We start from the raw sequence: 15,572 nt of genomic DNA, 5'->3' as shown, positions 1-15,572 counted from the left end.
CACTCTCACAGCTGCCCGTCCTCCTGCGGTGCAGAGGAGCCTCTTCTCCACCAGGTGGCAGTGTGACTCCGTCACAGACGAGTCTCTTCCTGCTGTGGCTCAGAATCAAAGGAAAAGCTGAGTTTCTGTTTTTAAAATAGAAAAAAGATTCACATTTTAGACTCTGGAAAAAGAAATGAGCTGTGAGGCTCTGACCCGTCTCAGGTACCGACACCGTTTGAGAAGTTTAAAAAATATTTTGGTGAACTGCTGTTTCATTCAAAAGAAGCTGACCAAAGTCGAGACGGTCGGTTTTTCTGACCGAGGATGAAAGGAAACTGAAAGACATTTAAGATAAAGTTTGTTATTAGGAAAAGAAATGAGTAAAAAAAACACTGAAGCTAAATTTGCTGAAAGTCTAAAGAAACAGAAGAAGTTTGCTGGTTCTGAAGCCTCTGCTGGTAACTCTGCTGCACTGCAACACCAGAACCAGAACCAATGGCAGTGTTGGGTCAGAATCAGAACTCCGGTTCGTTTGAGAGACTCAGCGATCTGCAGGAAGTGGATCGAGTCTCTGAACCGGTTTGTCGAAACTGGAAAGATTCCCACAACCCGGAACCACCTTCAGAAGATAACGGATGTTTCCTGTTTTTAACGTTTAACATCAGATTTAAAAAAAAAAAAAAGTCCAAATCTGCTCGAATGAAGTTTATTATATTAAAATTAAATGAAGAAATAAATGTTAAATCTGAGACTTTGGTATTAAAATGAACTCGTAAAGCTGATGAAGAAAAGAAAATGATCCTAACCCTTGTGCTATCCTAAGCACTTTAACATTGGGAGTGGGGTCATCTAGACCCACTAGACAGTGCTCTGAACCTTTTTTCTTCTATGATTTGTGATCTTTACTGGTGTCCATGGATTACATGAAATCTTTCCACCTTTGTCATGGTAGGGAGAACACGTCAATGGAAGGGGGGGGTCATCTAAGATAGCACAAGGGCTAAAGCCACAAACCGACAGACATGTTCCACCAGGAAACAGTCGGATCAGAATTTCAGAATTAAAGTCCAAACCAGTTCAAGAAATAATTTTGAGAAACGGAGTTTAAACTTGAAATATAATTTTGATTTTGGCTGAAATGCAACAAATAAAGTCAATATGTTAGAAATATTAAAACATTTGAGAAATTAATTTAGACTTCGAAAGAAAAAGTATAATTTTTCCAGAAAAAGAGTCAAAATGAAGAAATTTTCATATGAATTGAATGAGAAAAAACTAAGGTGGAAAATCTTCATAAATGGAATGTAGTTTTAATCTGGTTTTATAAGGATTTACAGTTAAGTGAAAAAAGTACAACAGAATAAGTAAAATATAAACGTCAATGCTTCAAAATAAAAGCCTAAAAGCAGAGTTAAGAGATCAAAGTAAGGAGATCTCTAGGATTAAGACAGGAAAAAATAGTTCTGACTGTCAGGATGATGTCAAGAACGACAGCTTTAGGGCCAGTTTACAAATGTTTTTAAACTACCACTTTAAAGTCGTACATTTTCGAGAAAAAACCCAACGTTTTCCATTTATCAGAGCCTAGTTTGAAGATGAAAGATGATGTGGAGCCTTTTCTAAAGTTTTATTTCCAGATAGGTTTCAAAAACAGAGATTCTGAACGTTTTGGTGACTCAAAATCAGATTATTGTCAGTGGAGCCGGCTTTCCGGGGTTCGGTGTTGGTAAAGCGGACTTTCATCTGTAAAATAAGGAGCTCAGAGACACGTTTGGGTGCAGAGGACCGCTGCAGCCTTTATTCTCCTTTTCATTCACACAACCTGAAGTTCATCTGTCACATTACGTCATGAACCTGTCATCCCAACACCAATGCAGAATGTTCCATACGCCCCCTCCTCCAGATGAAACGTCCTGTTTCAGCATAAAACAATAAAGAGGAATGAAAATAGTCTATGTTAGCATTAGAACGTTGAAAATGCCAGAAAGTGCTCCTCCTCCTCAGACAGAAGCGTCACACAAACGTAGAGTTCTGGTCTTTAGTGGAGGAAGAAAGGATTGAAGTGGACATCTGCAGGGACACCGACGTCTTCATCAACGGCTGCAGAGTACTGCAAACCCCCCCATCAATAAATAAAACATTAATAAATTGTAAATCAAACAAATGAGCTTCCAGACATTTGGAAGGTTATCAATAAACATTCAGATCACCTGTTCAACTAAGTTTAGTCGGTCTGCTCTGCTTTATACGATACGACACGATAGAAAAATCTTGGAAATGTGTTACTTTAAATCTTGTAACTTTCTTTTTTTTTTTTTTTTTTGGAGGCCCTAAAACTCCGTCTTAGTCCAGAGTTCAATCCAAACTCTTTAGAACAAATTCCTCATCCCCAAAATAAAATCTGAGTTTTAGGCCTTCAGGATCTCCTGAAGTACTAAAATCCACCATGAGGATGTCTTCTTCTGCTTCTAGTTCATTCTGCTTAGTCTCCACAAAGCAACAAGGAAACCCCTCACTTCCTGTTTTCTTCAACTTGTTTCACACGAACAGAATGTATGATTTTTAAAAAGCTTTTGTTTTCATTATTCTAACTCATTCCGTCTTTCAGAGAACGGCGGCGTCTCTGTACGTTTACTCTGGTTGGTGTTTTCCTGACGCCTCTCCTGACATGAATACGGCTCTTTATGATCGGAGGCCCGGCTGCCTGCAAGCCGCCGCAGCTGCTGTTAAAAGACGCTTTTACAAAAATCTTTTGATCATTATTCTGCAGACCGAGCAGATGCTGACGGGCAGAAGGCCTCAGCCTGGCTGCGCTAACCCAGAAAGCCCGGCTGAGCACGTGGTGCCGAGCATTGATTGATTAGTAACAATATCATTACAGAATGAATTTAGGAAGGAGGACAGTGTGTCCTGGAAACACTTTCAGGATTCAATAGTAAAATCATCCTTCTCTGCTGCTTTACCAGCTGCGAGCGCTTTAATTGCGGGCTTAATCTCCGTCTCAGAGACTGCTCTTTCCAAATATTTCTTATCAGTGTTCCTCAACACAGACAAAGACGAGAGTATTGAAAGAATTCATTGGCTTTCCTTCAATTTAATTTATGTTCTGACTCATATAATTTTGAATAGTGGTTTCAGAGCGTGGCACAGTGTTGCAGTGATTAACACTTCCTGTTCAGAGTTTGTTCGTTGTCCTCGAAGCTCGTTTTGTAGGATTCTGCAGCCACCATGTGCAAATTTCAGAAGAAAGCACTATAAATAGAATAAAGCTTTATTTATTGCAACTTTGTAATTATATAGCCTATGTAGTAAAAAGATGAGGCCTGCTCGAAAAAAGCTAAAAGCTGCTAACCTTTCCGGGGAGTTTGGTCCCAAATACTCAAATATTTCGAACCAACTTCTGGTCAAACTGGTTCAACAGGGGCTCAGCTTCAAATCAGTTCACAATTTTTACATTAACATCATTTTCTTATGTTACGAAGCAAGAAATCTCCAAAAAATTAAGATAATTGAGCAGCTGCAAAGGCGCTAACCTTACCAAAGCTGCTAATTTTGGAAAAATGCCAGTGATGCTTATGGAGGAGAAGGCTAATGAGAAGGTTAAACAAATTAAACGTCGACATTACTGCGTGGTTACGACACAGCTGCACACGGGATCCTCGTTGCACCCCAGGACTTTTATTTTCCTAAAAAAAATGGCAGCGAGGAACACGTCTCTATTTTCAACTAGCACTAAATTACTCTAGCATCTTTGTGCTCATGCTCGTTCAAGGGATCTCTGATTAAATTGATTACAAATACAGACAAGCTAACTGCTAACGTCTCCGGGCTAAAATGTGGGTTAAATAGCATTGAATGTATCTGTAAAGAGATACTAGCCACTAGCGGGGTAAATGTGTCTTTTGCTAACATTTTTATGCTAATACCTAGTCAAAAAAGAGACAGCAAAGTGATGCCATGCTAGCTGCTAACATTTTTATGCTAATATGTTGTAGCACTTAATTTACTTGTTTGTTTTAAACCGCCTATTTACCAATATTTTTATGCTAACATTTTGTCAAAAAGTGTCGGTTAAAAAGCAAGATTGTGTCTGAATTTGTCAATTAGATTTTTGCTTAGTGAATTTGGTGACGTTGTTTTCACCGTTTCAAAAAGAAAAAAGAACAAAAGTTGGTCTTATGGTGTCCAAGTTGCTCTTAAAATTCAGGACATTAGATAATCCCGCACTATAAAGTTTCTAGTAGTTAGGGGTTAGAGAGAGAACTCAGACACAGCCCACGAGAAACCATGCTAGCGGCTAGTATGTCTATGCTAATAAGTGAATAAGGTAATCTTGAATTCACTTGTTTTCTTTAAACATTTTATTTGATGATATTTTGAATGCCAATACGTAGACAAAAAAGAGACACAATTAATAAGTGAAGATGTACTAGCTGCTAGCATCTCTATGCCAATATATGACTAAAGTAGCATCAATTTACTAGTTTCAAATAAACCTGTTATTTACTAACATTTTTATGTTAATACTTGGTCAAAAAGAGTTAGCATATAACAAGTGAAGACATGCTAGTTGCTAGCATGTCTGGGCTGATGTGTTGGTTATTCTAAATATGTTAGTCAGTATAGTATTATGTAAATTGTACATTAATCACAATACAAATGAACTCAGGAATGCAAACTAGCATTTCAATTCTAATAATTGTCACAAAAGCTTTACAATGTAATAAATGCTAGGTGTCAGCATTTTGTTGCAAATTCAATCAAAAACCTGGATCTAATTCAGTTTGTCACAATTTTTTTAAAATCTAATTTGTGTGTGCCTTTTGAATATAAATCAAGAAAGTAAATGACAATAAGAGATTTGTGAGCTTTTATCTCCATACTTCCAACCATAGATGTACACCAGAACAAGGGGCCTAGTCGGTGCTCCGGGGATCTTTCATGGTTTACGTCTAATTTGCCATGAACAGACATGCTGGTTGCTAGCCTCTTTTCGCTGTCGCTTTGTTGAAGCTGAATTCAAGTCATTAAGTTAAGATTTTGAGCAACTTGACAACGGACATCATCCAGTGAAGAAAGTGCAAAGTGCTAGCATGTTCATGCTACATGGGAAGAAGGGAGAGTCTATAATTTGATTGGGGGGGGGGGTCTAGTTCACAATCATACCCCGTTTCACCTTACTGATCAGATCAGCATGTCAGCTGACATTAACCCTTGTGCTATCTTAGATGACCCCACCCTTACATTGACATGTTCTCCCTACCATGACAAAGGTGGATAAAGGTGGAAAGATTTCATGTAATCCATGGACACCAGTGAAGATCATTGAAGAAAAAAGGTTCAGCGCAGTGTGTAGTGGGTCTAGATGACCCCACTCCCAATGTTAAAGTGCCTTGGGGTTACGTAGGTTCTTTTCTTTGCAGATGACATGTTTTTTTTTTTTAAAGCTGCTCTTTACAGAAAGCTGTTTTTTCCTGAAAAGCAAGACCATCACACTTAAGGGTCCAACAAAAATGTTCCTTTAAATGCCCCAAAAAAACAACAGCCATAGTTAAACAATGGGGTCATTATTGTTATTATTATTTTAAGAATAATTTTGTGAAGCAAACACAGTGGTAAATGAATTGGTTCTTTTAAAGACCCCTAAGTATCTGTATCTTTAACACACACCAAAGAGTCTGGAGAAATTCATAAATCTTTTAGCTTTAAGTATAATAGAGCATGTGTGGATTAAGACTATTTAATAATGCGAGCACAAAGGAGGCCTTGTTATTTTAAGGGATTTCAGAGTGTGTTTGTGCGTGACACCGCTTCCTGTCGACGGCGCTGCACACATCCCTGCTTCCCCTTTCCATTGTAATTCCTTTAATTAAAGTGATTTTATTCACAGGCACACAGCTGGCAGCGGCTACTTTCTATCAGCCGTGTGAGTGGACGCGGCGTTCAGTGGGAGGACGTGCTTCCTATGGAGCGCTCGGTGCTATTTTCATCTCCCAGCTGAGTTTGTTGTGTGTTTTGAATTTATTAATCATTGATTTTAATGTGCTGCCTCTTGACAGTGGCAGCTACCCACACATTAATTAATTCCTGCTTCCCAGCCTTACAAAATGGCATTTAAGAAACAATGAGAGGTCGGCTGCTGTTTCCTCTGACCTATAAATGGAAGGCGTCAAAAAGCAAAATGTCAAAATTTGCTTTTATTTGTTCTTCTCTTGGCAGATTTTATTGCTGGCTTTTATTTGATAGAGCAAGATAGAAATGAGGTTATTCCGGGTCTGCAAAAACTGATGTGTAAACACAGTTGTGTCGCCTTTAATATTCTGCTCGTCCTTTTTTTCTTTTTTTTGGGGGGGGGGGGGGGTGAATTGCAATAATGTCTCTTTTGTTAGGCGTGTTTTGCTCAGTGAACCTGCTTTGCATACGGCGTCTCGCGGGTCTTAAGTTGAGGATAAAGGTGCGTTCCCATCAACAATAGAAGTCTGTGTTTATCCTTTGAGTTCTTTAACAACTAAAGGTTTTGCTTCTGTGCGCAGGAGGAAATAGAAAAAGTGAGATTAGATCTTAAATTAAGCATATGGTACCAGCATTTGAATAGAGTTGGGATTTGAAGGTATTTATGGAGGAATATTCTTTTTTTATTTATCGAGCAGACCTGAATTGTTCATCCATTTAAATGAGTGGCTTCTCTGTGTGTTTGAAGAGATAAAAGCTCGTTCTCATAATCCGTATTGACTCTGTGGGACGGGTAAAGACAGGAACTGGTAAGTCCCTGCGGCGCGGCGCCCCCCAAAGAAAGGGCCTCATCCTCGCTGGCCTCGCCGGCTTCCTTAAAGCTACAGATTTCCTTACTGATTGCTCTCAACAGATTGATTTGCACATGCTGGCGGAGAATTCCCCAAACTGTGGGCGTGTCTGAGGGAACCTGCTTCAGAGGAAGCGGCTCAACCTCAGGTGGAAGTAACGTTTTTAATTTAAGACGCAAATCTGAGGCAAAGTTCAGGATCCGCAGAGTTAAAGGGGAATATTTGTGCTCTTTGTTTGCTCTGACGGCCCTTTCTGCAGGTGTTAAAGTTCACCTGAACTCTGGTTTGGACCAAACAGGAGAACTCTACGGCGGCCTGTTCTCTTGCAGATGAACTCTGGTGCCGTTTACTTCAGTGTGAATGCAAACAGACTTTCCTTAAGGAGGAGAAACGAGCAGCCAGAGCGGGAATCATGAAGAAGTTTGGAAAGGTCTGTTGGTTTTCTGTTATAAGTTGCTTTTTGGTTACCCAGATGCCTCAGGGCAATAAGCTGAATCCAATGTGCTTCTAAACCCTGTTGCTCCGATTGTTGGGGTAATTGAAGCTGTAGTGGTGTCCAAAATTTATTTTTTTAAGGAGGAGTCGTAGCGATGTATGGCTGGCTATCCCTTCTCTGAAGCCCAGAAGTTTCCATTTAAATGCAAGTATTTTACTGATTAATCTGATACTTATGAGTTTCTGTTTTTGCATGACTTTTTAAAGTTATGTATTCTCCGACGTGCTAACGCAGATCATGGGTGACTACTGATGATGTCATCACGCGATGGTAGCGTCTGAATTTTAAGACACTATTTTTTTTCCCCCACAGGGATAAATGTAGGGATGGGAGACGCCGTAGGGGTAGGGAAGCAAATCGGGTTCAGCTTGAATTGTGTTCTGGAGAATTTTGTTAATTTTTTTCCTTTTTGAAATTGCATAATCTTTAGGGAACGGGCATTTTCTGGATAAAGAAGGAGGAAAAATAACATGTTTGGAGCTTTGATCTGTCTGAGAGATTATGTAAGCTACATTTACCAATAATATAATGTATAATATGTATTAAATCTATTAATATATTGTGTGTGTACGTGACGTGTTTTATAAACAAAGTTTGATTTGAATAGCTTTAGTGCGTTCTGCGTTTCTGTCGTTTTCGGCCCGGAAGTTGGCAGCAGGGAGTACCTCTGAGTTCACCTCCTTCAGACCCCGTCAGCTGTGTGGTTGGAGGAGGGTGGTGCTGACACACCAGTGAGTCATTTCCACGCTGGATTTTCACCCCCACCCATAATCCTGCGCGAGCTGCTGCTCTTCAGTGGAAACTTCGGCTTTACTGTTTGACAGGTTCAATTAGACTCTGGCGGAGGAAAAAATCGCCGCTTTCCCACTGTTCGTGTACCTACCGAGTCCCAAAGCCGCCCCCCCCGCCCGCCTGTAAAAGCAGAGAGAGAGATCCATCGATCAATGGCAGCCGTGGAGCGCCCGCCCCGCCTCGCTTCGCATTGTTTCTGTGTCATCTCGCAGCCCTGTTGCCATGGCACTGAAGATGGCACTTCAACCCTTCTGCTTAATGATCTCTTGGATGATAGCCTACTTGTCAGACATTCATGCCCCGCTCTGTTGAAACGCAATGCTCATCTGAGCATTTTATTCTAAGCATAACTGGTGTTATGGGTTATTTAACAAAGGAGCTGCCTTAAACAGTTTTTCTGTTTCCTCCTCCTGAGCCGTGTTAGCAGAAATTCAGAAATTTAGCATTACATCTGCCGCTTTTCTGGCACTTAAGCGCTGAGTGAGAGATTACAAAACTCTTTGTGTCACTGTGAAGGCAGAAAATCCTAATTGGGGAAATTGGAACACAAAAAAGAGCAGAGCATTCAATCCATATCCATAATCCTCCACGTTACAATGCTCGATTTTAGTCATTGCTGTGATTGAGACAAAGGTGGTGCCTGGAGCCATCACGCTGCTAAGTGAGGGAATGTGTGGTTTTATTATCCTATGTTTGGCAGCATCTGTGCGCTTTTGGCCCCAGTCAGGAACTGAGTTATCCTGAAAGGCAGAAGCTTGAAGGAATCTCATCTGCAGAGAAGAAAGTGAATAATTTAATGAGGGAAGCGTCTGTGAGGGAAATCGATCATTTATTTGTCGAAACAGAACAGAACTCGTTGCAGCGAACAGAATGTAGCTAACAGACCAACAGCCTCCATCTGTTGTTAGCATAGATCTCAGTAGGTCATAGTCACTGCATCCATTAAGAGAAACCCTATTGATTGGCATATCTGTGCTAATGCTAGCCAAAAAACTACCAATTTATCACATAAACTGATTTGTAGAGACGAGCTAGCTGCTGGCGTTTATTAGCTATCTTTGTATTTTAATGCTCTGATCGGGCTGATGCAGTATTTCAAAGTGAACTGTAGTCAATCTGACAGCTTCTAAAGTGTCTTCTGACCCACTGAGTCGTGGATAAAACAACGCTTCCCTGTGGTTTGGTGCAGTCTGTGCTGGCCAGAAAATACAACAAACGGCAGAAACACCATCAGATAAAACCAAAGAGTCCCTCTAACGAGATACAAGTCTAGAAACACCAACTCCCATGAAGCACCTGGGTTTTTTTTGAGACTGCAGGACTGAACTGTAGTAAAATATCATCAGTGTTTATTTTCTACAGTTAAATTCTTCTGCATGACAATCGCCTTAGGTGTTAAAACTGATCACATTCATTGATTACAATGAGTCTTTTTTACAGTGGGGGTCGTGACCCCATGACCTCACCATGACTGTTTGGGGAAAACCATAATAAGTGTGTTCACACGTTTTGAGCCTCTGGACAAACACCCACATGGTTAGTCCGTCCCACTGACACATGAGGGACTTCACAAGTGAGTGACCCCGCCCCCTGGTGTTCCAAACAGGAAGTGGCTCCAAGGAGTCCCATAGACGTCTTTAAAGAAATAAACATCTGTTGCTCAGTCATTCTATTGGATACCTTTATTTTTTTAAACATTTTCTTGATCATTTATTTTAAATATATTTTTTCAAGTTATTCACATTATAAACTGACCAATCAGATGCCTCAGTTAGAGTAGGTGGAGCCTACTGGCCCCCACCTACAACGTTCGAAACATTTAATTGGCCGATTTTGTGTAGTCAGCTTTCAAGTGAAAGGGGTGTGGCCTTCCAACAGTCTCCCTCCTGACTGTTGAGAGTGGTTACCATAGAAACAAAGACTTGGACCAACTCAGATCAATTACCGTACTGCTTACTGGCGACGTCTCACTCCAACACGGCAACATACGAAAAACTGCCTTAATTTGGTTCAAGTTGGAAGTAAAAGAAAAATGTCCAAGGCTGACGACACACTCACTCGGTCCAGTTCTCATGTACAGTCAGTGGTCCGTCCATGTTTACTATTGAGTTTCTGTCCACAAGTCTGATCTCCTGCATTTCAATCATCCTTCATTCCTGACTTTTCAGTCAACAGACAAGCGAATAGTCTGACAGCGCAAGGGTCTTTCTTTCATGTGACTATAACCTTAAGGCCTGTTCACACCGGGACGAATTTTGCCGGCGATTTTCGCCGACGATTAACGCCTCGTGACTAAACAAAGGGCATCAATGTGAGTGTGCACACCGAGGCGAAAAAACGGCAAGCGCCAAAGCGTCAAAAAAAAAAACCGCCTCGGGTTCGTTTTTTTTTTCCGACGCGTTGCGTCGAAATCTATTCGACCAATGAGAATGGCGCTTTTGCACACGTGTCTGGAGCTTCTGAAGTTACAGTAAAACACAACTTGGGGGCGCTCAAACACAAAACTGCCTTGCTGAGCACACATACCAGCGAAGAAGTTAGACGCCAAGTAGCGTCTACACTGCCGCGAAGAAATAATGACGGACATTCTAAAATATCCCCGAACCAAGCACCAGTTGGAGCTACTGATGCTTGAAATATTCATGTTTTCTTTGCATTATTCTGACTAGCGCGTAAATACTTGCTCTCTTCTTCTGAGTGAAAAGCGACTTTAAGAAGCGTAAAGTTGCGCAGCGCCACCTTGTGTACAGGAGTATTTCTGTTTACATTAAGCGCCATCTAATGTCAGGGAATGAAATTGCATGTTCACTCGGCTCATCGTCAGCGAAAATCGCCTGGGTGTGAACACAAAAGACGTGGCGAAAAACGCTGGGGAATAACGCCTGGCGAATATTCGTCCCGGTGTGTACGGGCCTTTATGCAGATGATACCCTGCTTTATCTGTCCGTCCCACCAATGGATTTCTGACCTACAACTCTATTTAAAATGTAATTAGTAAATGACTGCAACATTTTAACACCCAATCAGTAATAAAGGGAAACATTTGATTGGCTTTAAAAACAGTTCAAATATAAGTAGGATACAAGACGTCCTCTGGATAAGTCAGAAGTCTCACCGATGTACACAGGATATAAACTTCTTAGGCCTGCTTTCATCCCCCCCCCCCCCCCCCCCCCCCAAGAAAAACCTATTAGGAGTAAAAACTGCAACTTTTGCATCCAACTTCACTTGAAGTCAACTATTGCTGGCAGCTTGAATTGAGTGGAATGTGTTGCATTGTGTTTTGTCTGTTGAACACAGGCAGGCAGCGATCTGAAGCGACTTAATCCTCTCCTCCCTCTCAGAGAGCAACACAATGAAAAAACACTCCTTTTTATCTGCTTTTATCTCCTTTTGTGCCGAAGAGCTTTAAAGATTCCTGGTCTTTATCTCTGCTCTCCTCCCATAATGCAATAGGGAAATGCTTCCTGTGTGTCATAAACAGGTATTGAAAGGCCCAATTAAATTAAACTAAAAGATCTGTGAAGAAAGTGGAAAGTACTCTCACTTTTTCCCACCCTTGTTATTCTGCAGCGGGAAGAAAGTCTGTAAATTGACACTGAAGTGTTCTGTCTCGCCTCAGACCTCCTTCTTTGCGCCTTCCTGCCCCCCACCCGCCCACCACACGCTGGTACATATTAAAAGGCTTGGCTAAAGCTTGCTGATATGGGACAGAAATGTAGTAAATGAGATGACCATCAACTGCTAGATTGGTTTTCTCATTGTGGCAACGGCTTGCTTGGCATCTGATTGCTTTCTGATGTGGACACTTAAACAGGCTGACCTTCGCCGTCTGGGAAATTAAAATTAAAGAAGCCACCCGAAATAAAGATGTAGCACTTTTAAATGACCTCGTTTGAGTGAAACGTTTCAAAATAATGTTTGTTGTTGTGGGTTTTTAGTGAAAAGTCGTTGTCCTTCATTGAATTTTGACCCCAAACCTCTAGGTTTAAAAAAAAAAAAACATTAAATATTTATTGTTTTGACTTAATTTGGATTCCATCTTTGTGGTTTTGCTCTCTCTAGCTTACAGTCCCTCTCAACCCCATGCTAACATTAGCGGTGCGACCACATGAGTGAGCAATATCAGAGCCATCCAGCCGTCCAGCTTAGATCCAGATTCCAGCTCAGACGAGGAAAACAAAGACCTTCACGGATCTGTTTGTCTGCAAGTGCAAGCATCAGAAAGGGGCGGAGCTTGTGGCGCACCCAGCGTATTTTCTGCTTTACAACTGAGAGCTTTTTAAACGCCATTTTTTTCATCTGCTCCTGATTCACAGCGATTTGAATAAAGAAATCCTCAGAAATGCCATTTTAATCTAGCGTTTCTTTGTACACAACGTGCTTAAAACATGATTTCCATCATTTCAAATGGCTTGAGGCTTCATTAGCAGGGAAGAACCAAGGAGTAGGAAGAGCTGATGTGTCTTTTGCACAAGCCGCGTTTCCATTGAAAATGAAATTGAACAAATTGGATTTGCGATAATGAAGTCGCCTAAACGCGACAATTTGGACTTGTTGATGGGTGTTTTAAACCGTATCTTCTGGTTGAACTCGGCTGGTGTGTCCAGTTCGTTTGTCCCTGTTGATTCCTCAGCAGAGGCTTCAGATTGTTGAACTCGAAGCAACTGAGGCTTCATGTGCGAGAAACGTTAATCAGCTGCACCCCCGGGTCAGATCCCGCCCACACAGATCTGCGTCCACCTCCTCCTCCTCTTCCTCGCACACTTTTCCCACCCCACGCTTTAGTGCTCAGAGGGCTGAGACAAGGCCGGATTTGCCGTTGATACCTGTGAATGTAGGTTAGATGTTTCATGGAACTTGCATCAGCGTTTGGAGGTTTTCATTTCTGCTCCACTGCGGTATTATGGGGATTCTCTTCTTTCGAGTGGCAACTGTCAGGGAATATTTTGGTGCATCAGAAAAAAGAGGGATGCCTTGAATACACACGTTATTAATAATTAACTCTGTGCTTTATTCCCCTTTGAAAGTTATTATGCAAAATTAATATTTCATACGGGCCCTACATGACAAGACAAAGGATAGTAATGGCACAAAGTTTGACAAGTCGGTCTGCTCTAAAATTATTGGCCTTCATCTTATATTTAGCATTCAAGAGATGCTTTGAGATGAATCTCTATTTTTGTTCACTTCCCTATTCATGACTTTTTCTTTCCCACCCCTGTGTGCAAAGTGCTTCATTTTGAATGAAAGCGCTGAGCAGCGGGCCCCCAGTTTGGGGCCGTGACTGTCTTTAACTCCCCCAGGAAGTGCAGGATGTTCACAGCCTGCAGCCACCAGAAGACACTCGGAGAGGGAGCAGCTGCCCCACCTCTTCATCAGCATCCCTGCTGCACCTGCTGCTGGAGGTCCTCTTCCTCCTGGTGTGCGATGAGGCAACGCTTTGACATCAACAACTTTTGCTTTTATCCAACGCTTGGATTCTGTTGGAACGGGGTTTGTCTTCCGTCTTCCTTAAAGAAAACATCACAGATTTATTAGTTGTTTTATTTAATTTAAGATTCTGATGAATAATGATCCTCCCTGATTCCCGTAGTTTTCCAACACTTATTCTATTTTCAATGGAACTGTCGTAAACAGAACTCCGACTGTATTTTAGTTTGTTTTCTAGCGAGGATATACTCGTATGTTTCCGTTTTTTCCGTTGTCCTGCTCCATAGTTGGCGCCATTTTACTAAACAAGCAGCACTGCTACTTTGAGTGACCAAAGAAAAGGCGAATAACTGATTCAACGCAACCATTTGGAGCCTAAAACACCTGACATTCTTTCTCTTTAACCGTTGAAACGATGAACATAATTTCATTTGGAAGTGGAGAACAGCAGCTTCACGTCGATATGCTACATGTCAGAACACGCTGGAATTACAAAAATGACATAAGCGGTCTTAGAGCGTGTTGCCGGTGACATCTTTAATGTATAAAGGGTTACCTAGACAATAACTTACACTCCCAATACCAATCGTTTCGGTGGTCATGCTAACAATGAACATTTCACGTAAACCTTTAGCTTTTAGCCTACAGATGCTAAAACTAGCCCCCCCCCCCCCTTTTTTTATTTTTTATTTTTTTTTATTTTTCTGCACTGATAACTATCTTGGCTATGCATTAGCTTACAGAGCCTAGCAATTAGCAGTTATCATGTTCTTGGTGGAATTCCTTAAATTCAATCCCTCGTTAATCAGACGTTAGCATGACTCTTTTCAGCTAGCATGCCTTCTTGTTGGGAAGTAGCTTGCTAGGCTAACTATTACATCTCGCAATCGTAACCGGTTCACTTTTTTGCTGTTTAAAAATAAATAAAAACCGTGACAAAGCGACACCCTTAGAGACCACCTTTATTCATTGTGTATCATTTCATTTTTTTAAATAGCACAAAGACAAAAGGTGGAGACAAAGATTAGCTAATCCCTATATTCTATTAAACATTAACATCCGAATAATTTTCTACTTTTATACGACAGTATTTGCAAAATATTTCCTTTTTTACCACACTAGAACTCAGCTGACAACACAATATTGGGAAATCCCCCATTTTCAGTCTATAAACTTTATTTTAACTGGCGACCCTAACGAGTTACAATTTTTTCCGTTTAAGCTTAAAAACAATTCTTTTTACAATTCAGAGCTTTTTTGTTGGCGTCTATTTTCAAAGCGATAAAACGATTGTTGTTGTTTTCCCATTTGGACCCAATCCTACTCACTAAAACTTTACTCTGTGCTGCCAACCATAACGGTTACAGTTTATTGACATTTTTACGCTTTAAGAAGGCGTTGCAATTGAGAAAACGTTATAAATGTCAATTTTGAAAGGATTCAAGTTGTTTAGGTTTTGTTTAATTTCCTACCATAACTGTTATGTTAGCATGCATGTTAACATGTTTGTTATTCATACAGTATTTTTCTTACTCGCAATCGGATCTGGACTGTCTGCGGGTGAAAAATGGTCAAACCTTTAAGGGGCACACGGGTAACCCCGCTCAGATTTCAAGGCTGTCAGGGAACGTCATTGAACCCGTAGAGAGAAAATGTTTGTGTGCGTTTGTCTCGACTGGCGTGCTGCGGGTGAAGTAGGTGAGACGCAGGCGGGTCACACAGATTTTTTATTTTTTTTCTTCAATTCCCCAAAATCCTGTGGGATGCTAAGGGAGCCTGTTGGTGATGTTCTCGTGAAACGTGCACGCTGAAACGTGAAACGTGCTCCTTTTGCAGCCTGACTGTTAGAAATGAAGAAGTTAGACGGAATGAAGTCTGACGAGCGTCACATATACGTCATAGGTGCATTTAACTTCCCTTAAACCTGAGTACTTGATGATACACTTACCACACGCACGATAGTGGTATGTTCCATTTTCTTGAGGTGGCCATACGAACCTGAAGGAAACGGAAAGACAGACCTGCGGCCCCCTGAAAATGTATGAAACTCCACGGACCGAACAACT

This window comes from Oryzias latipes, chromosome 3 (assembly GCF_053564925.1).
Source record: "Oryzias latipes strain Hd-rR chromosome 3, Olatipes_Hd-rR_3.1".
Taxonomy (NCBI): domain Eukaryota; kingdom Metazoa; phylum Chordata; class Actinopteri; order Beloniformes; family Adrianichthyidae; genus Oryzias; species Oryzias latipes.
Note: the sequence above shows the minus strand (reverse complement) of the source record.